Source organism: Lithobates pipiens, unplaced genomic scaffold (assembly GCF_037356315.1).
Source record: "Lithobates pipiens isolate NorthernLeopardFrog02 unplaced genomic scaffold, aLitPip1_a1.2 Scaffold_16, whole genome shotgun sequence".
Taxonomy (NCBI): domain Eukaryota; kingdom Metazoa; phylum Chordata; class Amphibia; order Anura; family Ranidae; genus Lithobates; species Lithobates pipiens.
Genome location: NW_027507748.1, coordinates 21427431 through 21442900, shown reverse-complemented (window position 1 = coordinate 21442900; position 15470 = coordinate 21427431). Strand labels below are relative to the sequence as shown.

At 45.5% G+C, this 15470-nt stretch overlaps 1 protein-coding gene across 2 annotated transcripts in view; it reads right to left on the bottom strand.

Moving 5' to 3' along the window:
* SIDT1 (SID1 transmembrane family member 1) overlaps positions 1 to 2304 on the bottom strand; it is a 146259-nt gene extending 143955 nt beyond the window's left edge. The window contains exon 1 of one of the 2 annotated variants that reach the window (XM_077479648.1): positions 2103 to 2304. The gene's annotated coding sequence lies outside the window, so the exon portion shown is untranslated. The remainder of the gene's footprint in view (positions 1 to 2102) is intronic. The other variant, XM_077479649.1, reaches the window with a different exon arrangement.
* Positions 2305 to 15470: the final 13166 nt, after the last annotated feature.

Sequence of the window (15470 nt, the reverse complement as noted above, 5' to 3'; positions counted from 1 at the left end):
TGCCTGTGTGCTATTGCTATACGTCTCTCTTGCGCTTCTATCTATACAGCAAACTGAAATTCTAAATCTTTATGGTAAGAGTCCAATATATGTTAGCATTGCCAACACAAATAAATATCTATCGATGTATTTATCCGTGTCTCTATAGTCTGTCTATGTATCTATCCTTCTATTTATCTATTTATATATCTAGCCATCCTTCTATCTATCTATCTTTCTATCTATTGCTTTATGTCTCTCTTGTTGCGTCTATCTATACAACAAACTGAAATTCAAATAGTCTTTTCTGGAAGAGTCCAATATAATTTTAGCATTGCCAACACACAATATCTATCAATAAGTCTATCTATTTATTTATCCAGCCGTCCTTCTTTCTTTCTATTTATCCATATATTTCTCTATTATCTATCTAGAACTCAATTTCTCTATTACCCATCTATCTATCTATCTATCGCTATACGTCTCTCTCATGCTTCTATCTATACAGCAAGCTGACATTCAAACAATCTTTACTGGAAGAGTCCAATAGACAGTAAAGCGGTTGTATACTCTTTTTTGTAACTTTTACCTACAGGAAAGCCTATAATAAGTCTTACCTGTAGGTAAAAAAAATATCTCCTAAACCTGTACGGTTTAGGAGATATTCCCCTCGGTATGCGCCGCTGACTGCAGCGGCGCATGCGCACAAGGGGATTCTTGGCCTGAAAATCCGGCAGTGGCCGGCAAGAAATCTCCCGCGCGCATGCGCGGGAGTGACGATATCGCGGCTCCGGCCACTCACAGCGCCGGAGCCGCGATACCCGGAAGAAACACCGAGGGAGCATGTCAGCTCCCTCGGCGTGGATCGGGCCAGATGTCGGGGGCCTCGTTCTAAGGTAAGTATTTCATAATGAGCTAGTATGCGGTGCATACTAGCTCATTATGCCTTTTGCTTTGCAGGTGTTAAAAAAAAAAAAAAAAAAAAAATTGCGGGTTTACTACCGCTTTAAGCATTGTCAACACAAATTATCCATCTATTTCTCTATCTATCCATTTCTCTATTGTCTATGTATCTATTTATATATGTAGCCATCTTATCTTTCAATTAAATATATATATATTTTTTTTTTTTTTTTTTGGTGGTTGAACTGGATGGACTGGTGTCTTTTTTCAACCTGACTAACTATGTAACTATGTATATAATATATCCCTCCATCTGTCAATCTATCTATTGCCATACATCTCTCTCACACTTCTATCTATACAGCAAACTGAAATTCAAATAATCTTTATTAGAAAGGTTCAATATATTTTAGCATTGCCAACACAAATTATCCATCTATCTATCTATCTATCTATCTATCTATCTATCTATCTATCTATCTATCTATCTATCTATCTATCTATCTATTTATCTAGCTGTCCTTAATGTCTCTTTATCTATCTATCTATCTATGTATCTATCCATTTCTCTATTGTTTCTATCCTTCTATGTATCTATTTATATATGTAGCCATCCTATCTATGTCAATATATATATATATATATACACACACACACATATATATATATATCCTTCTATCTGTCAATCAATCTATTGCCACACGTCTCTCTTGTGCTTCTATCTATACAGCAAACTGAAATTCAAATGGTCTTTACCGGAAGAGTCCAATATATTTTAGCATTGCCAACACACAAAATCTATCAATATGTCTATTTATCTATCTTTCTATTTATTTATCTAGCCTTCCTTCTTTCTCTGTATCCATATTTCTCTATTATCTATAAATCAATTTCTCTATTACCCATCTATCTATACAGCAAAGAGAAATTCAAATAATCTTTATTGGAAAGGTCCAATATATTTTAGCATTGCAACATACAATATCTATCTATCTATCTATCTATCTATCTATCTATCTATCTATCTATCTATCTATCTATCTATCTATCTATCTATCTATCTATCTATCTATCAGCCCCCTTCCCCCAGTGTCTGTACACAGATTGGTTCCATGCAGTGACACTGGGAATGCAGGGAGTGTGCTGAGCTGTAGGTGAGGTGTCACCCATAATACTAATAGAGAGGGTGTGGGGGGGGGGGAGGGGGTGCAGGTAGGTACCTGTGGTGTCCTGGGGTTAGGATGCTCCTCTTCTGCCCCCAGCAGTGTTGCTCTCACCCATCTCCAGAGCCCAGGATCGTCTCCCAGCCCAGCGCTCAGTCCCCAGCCACCACTGCTCACACCCTGCCGCCTGCTGATTGGTTAGGCTGACCAGGCAAGGGACAGAGCTGCACGACAGGTGACCAATCACGCTGCGGGCATTGTTCTCAGATCGGGCGAAAGCAGAAGGTGGCAGGTGCGGAGGGGCTGCAGGTGGACTTCACCGCCATCTAGTGGTGGAAGAAGAGACGGCAAGGCAGCATGAGACGTATGGGATACCGAGTGCTGCTGTGACATCTATGAGCAAAGAGCAGCCAACCATTATCATGTCTGAGAGTGACCCCCAATGTAAGGATCATTCTTCTCACTGATCACCAATGTAAGGAGCATTCTTCCCACTGATCACCAATGTAAGGGACATTCTTCCCACTGATCACCAATGTAAGGGACATTCTTCTCACTGATCACCAATGTAAGGAACATTCTTCCCACTGATCACCAATGTAAGGAACATTCTTCTCACTGATCACCAATGTAAGGAACATTCTTCCCACTGACCACCAATGTAAGGAACATTCTTCCCAATTTTTCTTTATTAAATGTCTTGCAATCAATAAGCATAAAATCACTATATATAAATATACACATCATCATTCTTCCCACTGACCACCAATGTAACGAACATTCTTCTCACTGATCACCAATGTAAGGAACATTCTTCTCACTGATCACCAATGTAAGGAACATTCTTCTCACTGATCACCAATGTAAGGAACATTCTTCCCACTGATCACCAATGTAAGGAACATTCTTCTCACTGATCACCAATGTAAGGAACATTCTTCCCACTGATCACCAATGTAAGGAACATTCTTCTCACTGATCACCAATGTAAGGGACATTCTTCTCACTGATCACCAATGTAAGGAACATTCTTCCCACTGATCACCAATGTAAGGAACATTCTTCTCACTGATCACCAATGTAAGGAACATTCTTCTCACTGACCACCAATGTAAGGAACATTCTTCCCACTGATCACCAATGTAAGGAACATTCTTCTCACTGATCACCAATGTAAGGAACATTCTTCCCACTGATCACCAATGCAAGGAACATTCTTCCCACTGATCACCAATGTAAGGAACATTCTTCCCACTGATCACCAATGCAAGGAACATTCTTCCCACTGATCACCAATGTAAGGAGCATTCTTCCCACTGATCACCAATGTAAGGAACATTCTTCTCACTGATCACCAATGCAAGGAACATTCTTCCCACTGATCACCAATGTAAGGAACATTCTTCTCACTGATCACCAATGTAAGGAACATTCTTCTCACTGATCACCAATGTAAGGAACATTCTTCCCACTGATCACCAATGTAAGGAACATTCTTCTCACTGATCACCAATGTAAGGAACATTCTTCTCACTGATCACCAATGTAAGGAACATTCTTCCCACTGATCACCAATGTAAGGAACATTCTTCTCACTGACCACCAATGTAAGGAACATTCTTCTCACTGATCACCAATGTAAGGAACATTCTTCTCACTGATCACCAATGTAAGGAACATTCTTCCCACTGATCACCAATGTAAGGAACATTCTCCCCACTGATCACCAATGTAAGGAACATTCTTCTCACTGATCACCAATGTAAGGAACATTCTTCTCACTGATCACCAATGTAAGGAACATTCTTCTCACTGATCACCAATGTAAGGAACATTCTTCCCACTGATCACCAATGTAAGGAACATTCTTCTCACTGATCACCAATGTAAGGAACATTCTTCCCACTGATCACCAATGTAAGGAACATTCTTCTCACTGATCACCAATGCAAGGAACATTCTTCCCACTGATCACCAATGTAAGGAACATTCTTCTCACTGATCACCAATGTAAGGAGCATTCTTCTCACTGACCACCAATGTAAGGAACATTCTTCTCACTGATCACCAATGTAAGGAACATTCTTCTCACTGATCACCAATGTAAGGAACATTCTTCCCACTGATCACCAATGTAAGGAACATTCTTCTCACTGATCACCAATGTAAGGAACATTCTTCTCACTGATCACCAATGTAAGGAACATTCTTCCCACTGATCACCAATGTAAGGAACATTCTTCCCACTGATCACCAATGTAAGGAACATTCTTCCCACTGATCACCAATGTAAGGAACATTCTTCCCAATTTTTCTTCCCAATTTTTCTTTATTAAAAGTCTTGCAATCAATAAGCATAAAATCACAATATATAAATATACATAAATATATACATATTTACATAAATTAAAATAAATATAGCAAATCTGCTCTCAAACCAAAAAAAAAAAAAAAATACTTTACAGCAATAACATAAATCCTATTACGACTCACAACATTACACCAGACATCAAACTTGTGAGGTTAAGAAACAAACCCGCACCCATTATGCATGCAGCCCTTCTTCAAAAAGAAGATACTAACCAACAAAAGCTAAGGGAGTGAAAGAAACAGAAAAAGAAAAGAGCTCCTCACCCAGAGATGGGCAGTTCACCAAAGGCAGGTCTGATATTCCTCCACGCCCTTATCCAGACTGCCTGAGGCTCCCTGCCCCTCTCAAGACCCCGAATTTTCCCAACCTCACCCAGAATATCGTGCACCACCACCTCAACAGAAAGGACTTTCTTCTGCAGGGTAATCTGGCACCGTGCATTCCATGTGAAGTAACGGACAACTATACTAACTAAAAACAGTGTATCCAAATCAAAATCCCAGTGAGTCGGGAATGCCCCATACACCCACTCCGCATAACTCATGCAATAGAAAAGGGGGATACCTAAAGCCCCCCCACCCTTTTATACACCTCTATGTTAAAGGGACACTGCAGCAAAAAGTGGTCCATAGACTCCACTTTACCAACACACTCCGCTCTAGGACAATCCCGATCATCCACAGGGCGATGCTTCAAGTTCCCTCTCACATAGAGCCTTCCATGGAAGGCGAGCCAGGCTTGATCTCTAAACTTCAAAGGTATTCTTTCTAAGTAGATTAAACGCAACCCCTCCCTCATTACAGAGCCTGGGCAATCCCTTAAGGCCAGTGACACACTGAAAGCAGAGCTCAAAATCCTCTTCTCCAGAAGCTTCCTGGGGAGGGACTTGATATCCTCCACTGTCACCTGCCACTGCCGAAGTATTTTCAGACACGGGGCAACATAAGCCGGGAGCTTGCCATGTCGGACTCTCAGACTTTTCACTGGCCCGCCATCTTCCCAGCATCACAGAAAAGGCCTAAAACAAGATTGAAAAATACCCACCCATCCCGGCGGGTTCTCTGCTAGCATGTTACCAAGATTGTACTTTAAAAAGAGCAGCGAAAAGAAAACGATTGGGTTGACCATTCCTAGGCCACCCTCCCACCTAGACAGGTAAGTTACATTGCGTTTGATCAGGTTCAGCCTATTTCCCCATAACAGTTGGACAAAAAAAAGAAAAACAGCTGTACACCCTTGCATATAGAGATACTGGCAAGATACAGACGAAGCTGACATATAAAAGGATTGAGTCTAGGTACGTTTTGATCAAGTCAACCCTCTCCCTCAAAGAAAATCTCAAGTTAAACTTACCGGTAACTTGTTTTCCAATAGACTTTCACGACAGCCCCCGAGAGATCATGGCTCCTCCTCCCAAAGGAAACACCTCCTCCATCAGGACTTTAAAAGGAAAGCCTCCACGCAGCCTCCTCGGTTGTTTGTACAGACTCTCCAATCCCAGCTGCAACACACAAGCGACAGTTATATCACAGTATTACAGCAATAGTAACAGGGCGGGTTATCGCTGTCCTGAAAGTCTATTGGAAAACAAGTTACCTTTAAGTCTAACTTTAAATTTTCCAAAACGACTTTCAGGACAGCCACCCGAGAGGATTACCGAGACTTACTCCATTCAGGGCAGGACAACAGCCTGTAAGACTTTCCTTCCAAAAGCCTGATCCCCAGCCGCCATGAGATCTAATCTGTAATGGTGGGCAAATGTCGTCAGACTTGTCCAAGTAGCTCCCTTACATATCTGCTCGTGGGTGGCGCCAGCTTTCTCTGCCCAAATCACCGCTGTAGCCCTTGCAGAATGAGCCCAGATTCTTACTGGACTCTTCTAGCCTCCAAAGGAATAGACTTCCGCAATAGCCATCCTTAACCATCTTAGTATGGTTCCTCTGGAAGCTTGCTTTGCCTTTTTATTGCCTGAAAATAAAATAAATAGTGCAGCCGCACGTCTAAAGTCTTTAGTGGCTTCCAAGGACTGCTCTCTTAACATCCAAGGTATGGAACTCTTCTTCCTTCTTACCCGATGGGTTAGAGCAGAATGTAGGAATAATTATCTCCTGAGAACGGTTCTGAACTGACGCCACTTTAGGCAAAAAAATTAGGATCAATTTTTAGAGCAATCCTGTCTGGAAAAACGGAAAAAAATGGCTCCCTGATTGACAAGGCCTGCAACTCACTGACTCTGCGAGCTGAAGTAAGGGCCTGTAGAACGATTGTCAAGTCCCACACTGGGCAATTTTTAGTCACGACTGGTCTAGACCGAGAGAGTGCCTTAAAAAATCTGGTCACTAAAGGGTCTGAAGCAATAGGCCTTTCCAAGAAAACCCCTAGCGCAGCCACTTGAACCTTGACGGTACTGATCGCTAGGTCATTATCTGCCCCTTCTTACAGAAACTCCAGCACCGAAGAAATTTGTTTTGGTGATCTTGCAGATGTTGCGCACCAGGAGGTTATCTTTTTCCTGCTGGAAACCAGTATAGCTACCAACTTATCTGAGAAACCCTTTCTCTTCAAGAGCTGCTCCTCAGAAACCAGGCTGTGAGCCTTAGTTTTGCTAGATCTTGATGAACCAGAGGGCCCTGCACAGGGCCGTTTTTAAGGCAGGGCAAAAGGGGAAGTTGCCATGGGCCCTATCATTGTTGTGGGGCCCAAAGCAGCTGCCTCATACTTGCCAACTATCCTGGTTTAAATTCCCTTGTTCCTTGAGGTTTTAGTCCCGTGCTGTGTCCTGATATCTCAGTGTGAAGTGCTGCTACTAATGCTGCCCAGCTCTGCCCTTTTGTTGTGTACAGATGACTCACATGCAGACCCTGTGCTTACATGCAAATTACCGGCATTCATATGTGAATAGCGGTGGCCGGCGGCATTGATATGTATATCATGCCTCCCTGATGTTATATCCATAGTAATTTCTAGCAGCCAATCAACAAGCAGAAATCATGTGCTGTAACCTTTAGCAACTAGTCAGTGAGCCATAATGTGTATTGTAACCTCTAGCAACCAGTCAGTGAGCGGTAATGATACACTGTAACCTCTGGCAACCAATCACAATAGCTACCTGATCTGATTCAGTAAACTGATTTTGAGTCTAGCTGCTATTTATTATTTATTAGAGCAAGTGGAGAGCGAAACTGGAAGGGGGGGGGGCCCCAAATAAAGTTTTGCCCAGGGTCCAATCAATATTAAAGACGGCCCTGGCCCTGCAAAAGGAGATCCTGCCTTAATTGAAGATACCAGTATGGTTTTAGCTGCATCTGCAGCAAGGACAAGAACCACGGCCTTTTGGGCCAAAGCAGAGTGATCAGAATTATCGTCGTATTCTCTCTCCTGATTTTGCTTATGACCCGAGGTATCAACTGAAAAGGGGGGACGAAGGCATCCACTCCCAGTAACACCTCACGTATGTTCAAGGAGAGGAAGAGAGTGACCTGGGCATTTCCCTGGGTTGCAAATAGATCCACTCTTGGCTGCCGCCACCTTTTTGCGATCAACTTGACAACCTCTGGATTCAATTGCCATTGTGGAAATCTGCTATTCCATTTAGAGTTCCCTTTAGGTGGACCGCAGACAAGGATAGAGTATGCCGCTCTGCCCAAGCCAGAATACCTCTTGCCAAGACCTGTAGTGCCCTGCTTCTGGCTCCCCCTTGCCTGTTTATGTAAGCCACTGCCGTGGCATTGCCGGACAAGACTTCAACATGTTGTCCCTGGACACAAACTGCAAAGGCTAATACAGCCATTTCCACTGCCTTCAGCTCACTCCAAATTGAGGACCTCCCTGCCTGAATCCACTGACTGCCCATGTGAGCCCCCCAACCCCAGGAGCTGGGATCTGTCGTTAGCCGTACCTGGACTGGGAAGGACCAAAACAGATCCTCTGAAAGAACCTCCCGGTTCCTCCACCACCATAGACTTCTTTTTACTGTGGTGGGGATCCTTACCAGAGAATCCAACGAACTCTGCTGGTGGTCCCAACCCTTCAATAGAAAAGTCTGCAGAGGTCTGAAATGGAGCGTCGCCCACTGGACCGCCAGTATGGAAGAAGTCAACGTTCCCAACACTGACATAATCTTCCTGATGGCCAGAGGCTGATTGGACTGTAGCTGAGAAACTAATTGTATCAACTTCTCCCGTTTCTGGCAGGAAAACCTTCTGATCCAGGGAGCCGATACAAAATCCCAGGAAGATCACTTCCTGAGCGGGGGTCAAATTAGATTTTTGGAGATTTATAATCCAGCCTCTAGGTGGGTGCAGGCTCTGTACGGGTCTTTTTGAAGACCCTCCCTGGATTGGGCAAAAAACAGCAGGTCGTCCAGATAAGGAATCACTGAGATTCCCTCTAGTCGTAGGGGCGCCAATGCCTCGGCCATAATCTTGGTGAACACCCTTGGGGACGAAGACAGGCCGAAAGGGAGTGCTCTGAACTGTAGATGTACTACCTTGCTCCCCTTCCTCAGTGCTAATCTCAGGTATTTCTGTGACCTGGCGGAAATAGGAACATAGCGATAGGCATCCTGCAAATCTATTGATGCCATATAGCACCCTTGATTCAGGAGGTTCCTTACAGAAAAGATAGAATCCATCCAAAACCTCCTGTACTGTACCGATTTGTTCAGTACCTTGAGGTTTAAAATGAGGCTGAACATTCCTGAAGGCTTCTGAACCAGGAAAACGTGAGTAAAACCCCTGACCTAATTCTCCTGTCGGGACTGGCACAATGACTTTCTGATTTTTCAGCTCCCGAATAAGGGACTTCATGGCGAAAGCCTTAACCGGATCCCTTGGGATGTTTGTAACCAAAAACCTTTTCGGAGGGTCCTCCGTAAATTCTATCACATAACCCTGGGAGAGCATGTTCAAAATAAATTGGCTTTGAATGATGGCTCTCCACTGAGGGAGAAACTCCTGGAGCCTCCCTCCCATCTTGAGGGGTGAGTCATTGTGGTTTGCTGGTGGTCGCTGGAGGATTGAGGAGAACTCCGCCACTTCCCTTGGGTTTCTGTGCAGCCCCCAGCTTCCTCTTGTTCTGCGATCTATCTTCGGGTTGCCCTTTTGGGGTCCGAAAAAAATGCCTATGGGTTTGCACTGGTTTCTTCTTGACCGGAAACTATTTATTTTTGTCCGCCGTCCGGTCAAGAATAGACTCTAACTCTGAGCTGAACAAAAGATCCCCTGCAAAGGGGATACTACATAGCCTATTCTTAGATGCTGCATCCCCTGGCCACGTTTTCAGCCACAAGGCCCTTCTTACCGAATTAGTTGGGGCTACTGATCTGGCTGTCATGCGAACCAACTCTGAGGCATCTGCAATATAGGCAATCGCTGCTGATAAGGTAGAAAAGGAGTGTAATACCTCCTGTTTTGGGGAATTAGCCGTAATGTGTGCTTTTAATTGGTTAACCCAATGGTCTAGATTCCTTGCCACACAGGTCGTTGCCATTGCCGGCTTCAAATTATTCATTACTGACTGCCAGGCTCTCTTTAGAAGGAGGTCCATCCTTTTGTCCATGGGCTCTTTTAATGTGCCCATATCCTCGAATGCTAATTGAGACTTGAGAAAAGGCTGAATCTAATTTTGGGACTTTGTTCCAAACAAATTCTGGATTGTCTTCAAAAGGGAACCTCCTTTTGTGTGCCCTGGAAAAAAATAGCTTATTTTTTGGGCTCCAACCATTCTTTCTTGATCACGTCTGAAATTAAAGAATGGACCGGGAAGGTGTGACCTCTAGAATCCCCTAGCCCCGCATACATACAGTCATGCAGGGAGAGTTCTTTCTTTTCTTCCTCTATTCCTAAGGTCGCATGGATCACCTTAAGGAGTCCCCCCACCTCTTCTAAGGATAATTTATACTTAGAGGTGGCCTCCGAATCATTTTCCTCTTCCTCCGAATATGACTCGTCCAATGCCATAGAGACGGACTCCTGAGAAGTGTCCTGGGATAACATACCCCCCATCATCAACTGAGAGCTCTCTTGGGACTCCAGGGATGGATGCAGGGTTCTAGGCTCTCCTGACGTTCCCGGATCCTCTGTCAAATTAGATCTGAATGCTTGGAATGTAGCCCTGAGTTCATCCTTAATGGATGGGGACTCTTCCCTAACCAAGCTTGAAATACAAGACGCACAGAGCGTTTTGACCCATGTTTCACTTAGTTTTTCCTTACAAACAGGGCACCTCCTCTTAACTGGTTGGGCAGCACTTTTGGCCTGGACACACAGAAAAGAGACAAGAAAAAATAAACCAAGCTTTTTTTAAAAAACTCTGCAATTTAAAGCAGGTGACACCCAGGTGCATCTAGGAAAGAACACACACTTCCCAGTGCCCAGCAAGCCAACACCGCCCCTACACCTTAAGCCTCAGACGTGCGGGGAAAAACAGGGGGGGGGGGGGATAGGGCGAGTCAACTTCCCTCCCCCACTGGAGAAAAGGCTCAGGACATCACAGAGGCTCAGCTCCTTACCTTCACCTTGCTGGTGCCTTGGCTTGCCCCCTTATCTGCATCCCTCTCCATTCCTTAGCTCAGCAGAAGCGTTGTAGTAGTTTACTGCTGATCCCGGGTTTCAAAAATGGCGCCCCGGAAATAAGGCACCAGATGAACTTCCTCTCTCCCCCTGCGCTCTGCGGCTGGAAATGATGCTGCGCGCCGACCCGGAAGTCCCGGCCCTTCCCTGAAGGATGTGGCCGAGGGGCTCTCCTGGCCACCAGATCGATGGAGTTCCGTGATGCAGCACGCGCTGCACGTGGGAAAATAAAACACCACGGCCGCCGGTCTGGAGAAAAAACGAGGGGACTGGAAAAAATGGACATAGGGCTCTCCCCAAGCACTGAAGGGGGATAGAGAGCCAATGGCACTGTTCCGGTAGGAGGTAGATGGGAGGGTCAGCTCCAAGAAAAAGAAAAGAGGGGTGAGAACCAGCTCCTTCCCAGGACCAGCCCGAGAGATCATGGCTCCCGCCGGAGGTGTTCCTCCAGCTGGAGGAAACACGAAAAAACCGAGGAGGCTGAGTGGAGGCTTTCCCTTTAAAGTCCTGGTGGAGGAGGTGTTTCCTTTGGGAGGAGGAGCCATGATCTCTCGGGTGCTGTCCTGAAACTTGTTTTGGAAAGCTTCCATTTCCATTCCAGCTTGCTACTTTGGCACTGGAACACACCAACCTGCTTTCCCAATTTCGATAACCATAGTCACCAGGACCAAATTTGATGCCCAACACTTTAATTTCCTGCTGGGCCGCTGGAAAGGCATCTGGAAGTTTGAAGCTTTTACCCTCCTCACCCATCCAGAAAACCTCACTCTTTTCATGGTTGACTTTAGAGCCAGAAGCCACTGTGTACTGCTCTATCATAGAAGAAAAAGAATCTTCGCCAAGATCTTTCTATCAACATTGAGAAGACTGATGGGGTGCCAGTTCTCAATCATTGAGGGCCCTTTACCTTTTGACAGAAGAATCACAGCGGATTGCCTCATGGAGGGAGGGAGCGAACCCTCTTCTAGACAGCTGTTAGAAACCTCTGCTAAAAGGGGAGCCAGAATGGACTTAAAACACTTGTAGAATTCAGCTGTCAACCCATCTGGCCCAGGCGATTTTTTGGTAGCCAGCTTCTCTATAGCATGAACTACCTCATCCACTGAAATTGTCAAATCCATCAGAGGCAACACGCCATTTCCCAATCCTGGAGTAGAATCCAAAAAGCTTTCCATCCTGTCCCGACAAAGGTCCTTTCTTCCCAGAAGGTATGTGTAATATGATCTGAAGATCTCCAGGATCCCTGATCTGTACTTCTCCAGGGAACCCATACTATCCCTCAGGGCTATGCCCGTCTTAACTGCTATGCCTTGCTTACAGTTCTGGTAAGGATCAGGCAAGTGATATTTTCCATAATCCCTCTCCAGAACCAAGGAGGCATGCCGGTCGTATTGACACTTCCTAAGAAGAAACTTCACCTCAGAGATCTCCCCTGGATCTCCTCTATACGAGACAAGACGATCAAGCTTCCTCCACAAATGCTGGTAGGCAATGTAGATACCAAGCTGCTTCTTCTCACTTATGGCCTTGAAAAGTCCAATTGCCCTTTGTTTCACAAGTTCCCACCACTCTGACTTACTGCTGAAAAAGTCTAGAATAGAAACCTGAAAAAATCCTCAAAAGCATTGACTTACCTCTACATCTTCCAGGAGAGCCAAATTCAGGTTTCCAGGTACCCTTTCCCCTGGGTGGAATGTCCGAGGCATTCAGAGTCACAGACAGCAAACAGTGGTCAGAGAACTCCACCACCCTCAACTCAGGAGCCGAGAAAGTGGAGTTCTCCTTTAAAAAAAAAAAAACTATCTATTTTTACTGTGACTATTCCCTCTCTGAATTGTGAATCCCGTAATATGCACATCTACCAGGCCTGCTTGTTCCACCATATCTCTAAGAAAAACCCTATCGTAACCCAGCCTGTCTATGGAACCTCTCCTGTCTTCAGGCCAAATTATGGTGTTAAAGTCTCCTCCAAAGACAACCTGCTGGGACGTAAAAAGGAAGGGCTTGATCTCCGTGAGGAGGCATTTCCTGCCCCATTTTTACTGCGGTCCATAGATATTGATCGGGCGCAGGTCCTGCCCCTTAACAGAGACGTCCAAGACCATGCATCTCCCAATCTCTACCTCAATTACCCATGGGCATGCTACCCTATCGGTTTTAAAAAAGCACTGCAACTCTGCTGCAGGGCTCAGCCGCAAGAGATCAAAAGGAGGGACCGCATCTCCACTCCCTTTTTGCTAGATGGACATCGGCCAAAGTATTGAGCCGGGTCTCTTGCAAAAATTAAAATCTCTGCATCAAAATCGCTGAGCAAAAATAAGGCAATATCACGAGTTCTTGCAGATTTAATGCTGGCGACATTAATGGTCACCACCTTTATCGGAGTGGGAACGGCCATCAGGATGATTGGGGTAGTCGTTTCTTAACCTTTACCACACTCTCATCACCAGAAACAGCTCTCTTCAAACTATGTGACTCCCCCTCATCCATGGATGATAAATAGAAAGATTTGTCAGGTGATGAGATGTCTGATATAACTGAAAAAGTGTTGCCATGAGGAACCCCTCCTGGGTCCGACTCTGAGGAAGAAATGACCACTTTAGTTGGCTTCCTCTTCTTCTTTTTCTTCCTCCTAAACTTCTCCCACCCCTCATCATCCGAATCCCCCTCAACAGAGGGTGAGACATGGGATATAAAAACCCTTTCATCAGGCACACCCCCACCCAGCACCCCCACATTCCCCTGACCATGTTTGCACTGCTGAGGGACAGCGATGGAGGCTGAGAGGGAAGATCAACTAAACCCGCCCCCCCCAGCAGCTTCTGCTAGTCTGGAGGATCTACGTACAGCAGGACCAGGGACTATCACATGGGGGACAGGCTCAGGGACCACATTACTAGGGGAAACAGAATCTGAAACAGATGTAACAGACACAGGAGGGGCAATAACAGTTTCCTCCTTAACTTTAGCAGCCTCGTCCTCCTTATCAAGCCTCTGCAACTCAGCCTCCAATCCTGGCAAGTTATGTAATGCCTCTGGGCACTGACTATAAGCATGACCGAGCTTCTGGCACAAATTGCACCAAATCTCAGTACAATCCTTAGCCAAATGGCCCAAATCCTGGCATAGTGAGCACCTCCTATACCTCTCCCAAAATAAATCCAGACACTCAGGCTTTAGAAAGGACAAATCAAATTCATAACTCCCCACTGGGCAAATCAAAGCAAATGTATCTGAGGCTTAGCCCCATTTTCAAAACCAGCTCAGCCACCCTCCCCCTTACTGGTGGGGTCTCCTCCCCCTCCCACTTCAACTGAACCACATTCCTCCTCCTGTACCTACCAACCATCCCACCACCAAAACTACCCAAATTGTGACCACCAATATTTACAAAAGTCCCCCCACCGTCCTTGGTGCGATTCCCCAAAACAAATGTGCAACTCCCCACATTCCTCCCAGCAGAGGATCCATCTGTGCGTTTAGAAAAATCTAAAACAACTTTGGCAGATAACGATGGCACAGATTCGAGATTGGATTGCACACCTGATGAATCTTTACTCTGCTGAGCAGGAGAAATATCATTTTTACCTAGAGTAGCCACATTAACCCTTTCACCACCACCCACCTCCAACACATCCTTTGCTTTATCAGTATTATTGCTGTCATTATTTTCTGGCGCATAGTTCCTGCCGTGTCCTCACGCACTGCTGTCCCCATACACATTTTACCTCCAGGCAGACTCTTCTCCTCCATCAGGACAGAACTTTCAGCTGAGCAGAGTGAATGTTGTTCTAATACAGCAACAGGTGAATCACTGCAGGAGACTTCCACTTCACATGCTGCACTGTGCTGATCCCCTCCCCCACCTGTATCAATCAGCCCAGGCTCTTTGGAACTGGCAGCCATCTTGCTTGTGGAACTACAGGTCTCAGCAGGAGCAGCCAAATCCATGTCCGGGTTGTATGATGCAGATCCACCCACATTGCACTGGTGGGCTGATGACACCTCTGTCAGGGGTTTTCCCTCCATGTCTGCAGAGGGTTTTTCTATAGCAGAAGCTCCAACAGACATCTGTTCTCAGAGCTTCTTCCCTTTCTATTTCTCAGCCGGGACACCATTTACTACACCCGGGACATAGGGTTGCCACCTGTCCAGGATTCACCCGGACAGTTCGGGTTTGGAATCATGTGTCTGGGTTTCAAACCGCCTGAAACCCGGACACATTATTCAGACTAGGCTATGGCTTCCCAGCAGGGTTGCTGGCTGCAATTGTCGAAGCCGAGAGTGTCTGTTACACTCTCTTTCACACTGCACAGAGCCAGCGCAACACCCCCCCCCCCCCCCCCCCCAAACACACACACAGATGGGAGAGGAGAGAGGGCTTGATCTGTTCCTCTTCCATCCCACCCCTACCCCTCTGTGTCTGCCCACATTCCAGTCCCTGACACCGTGCCTCAGAAAACGAAAGTGGTAGCCGGAAAT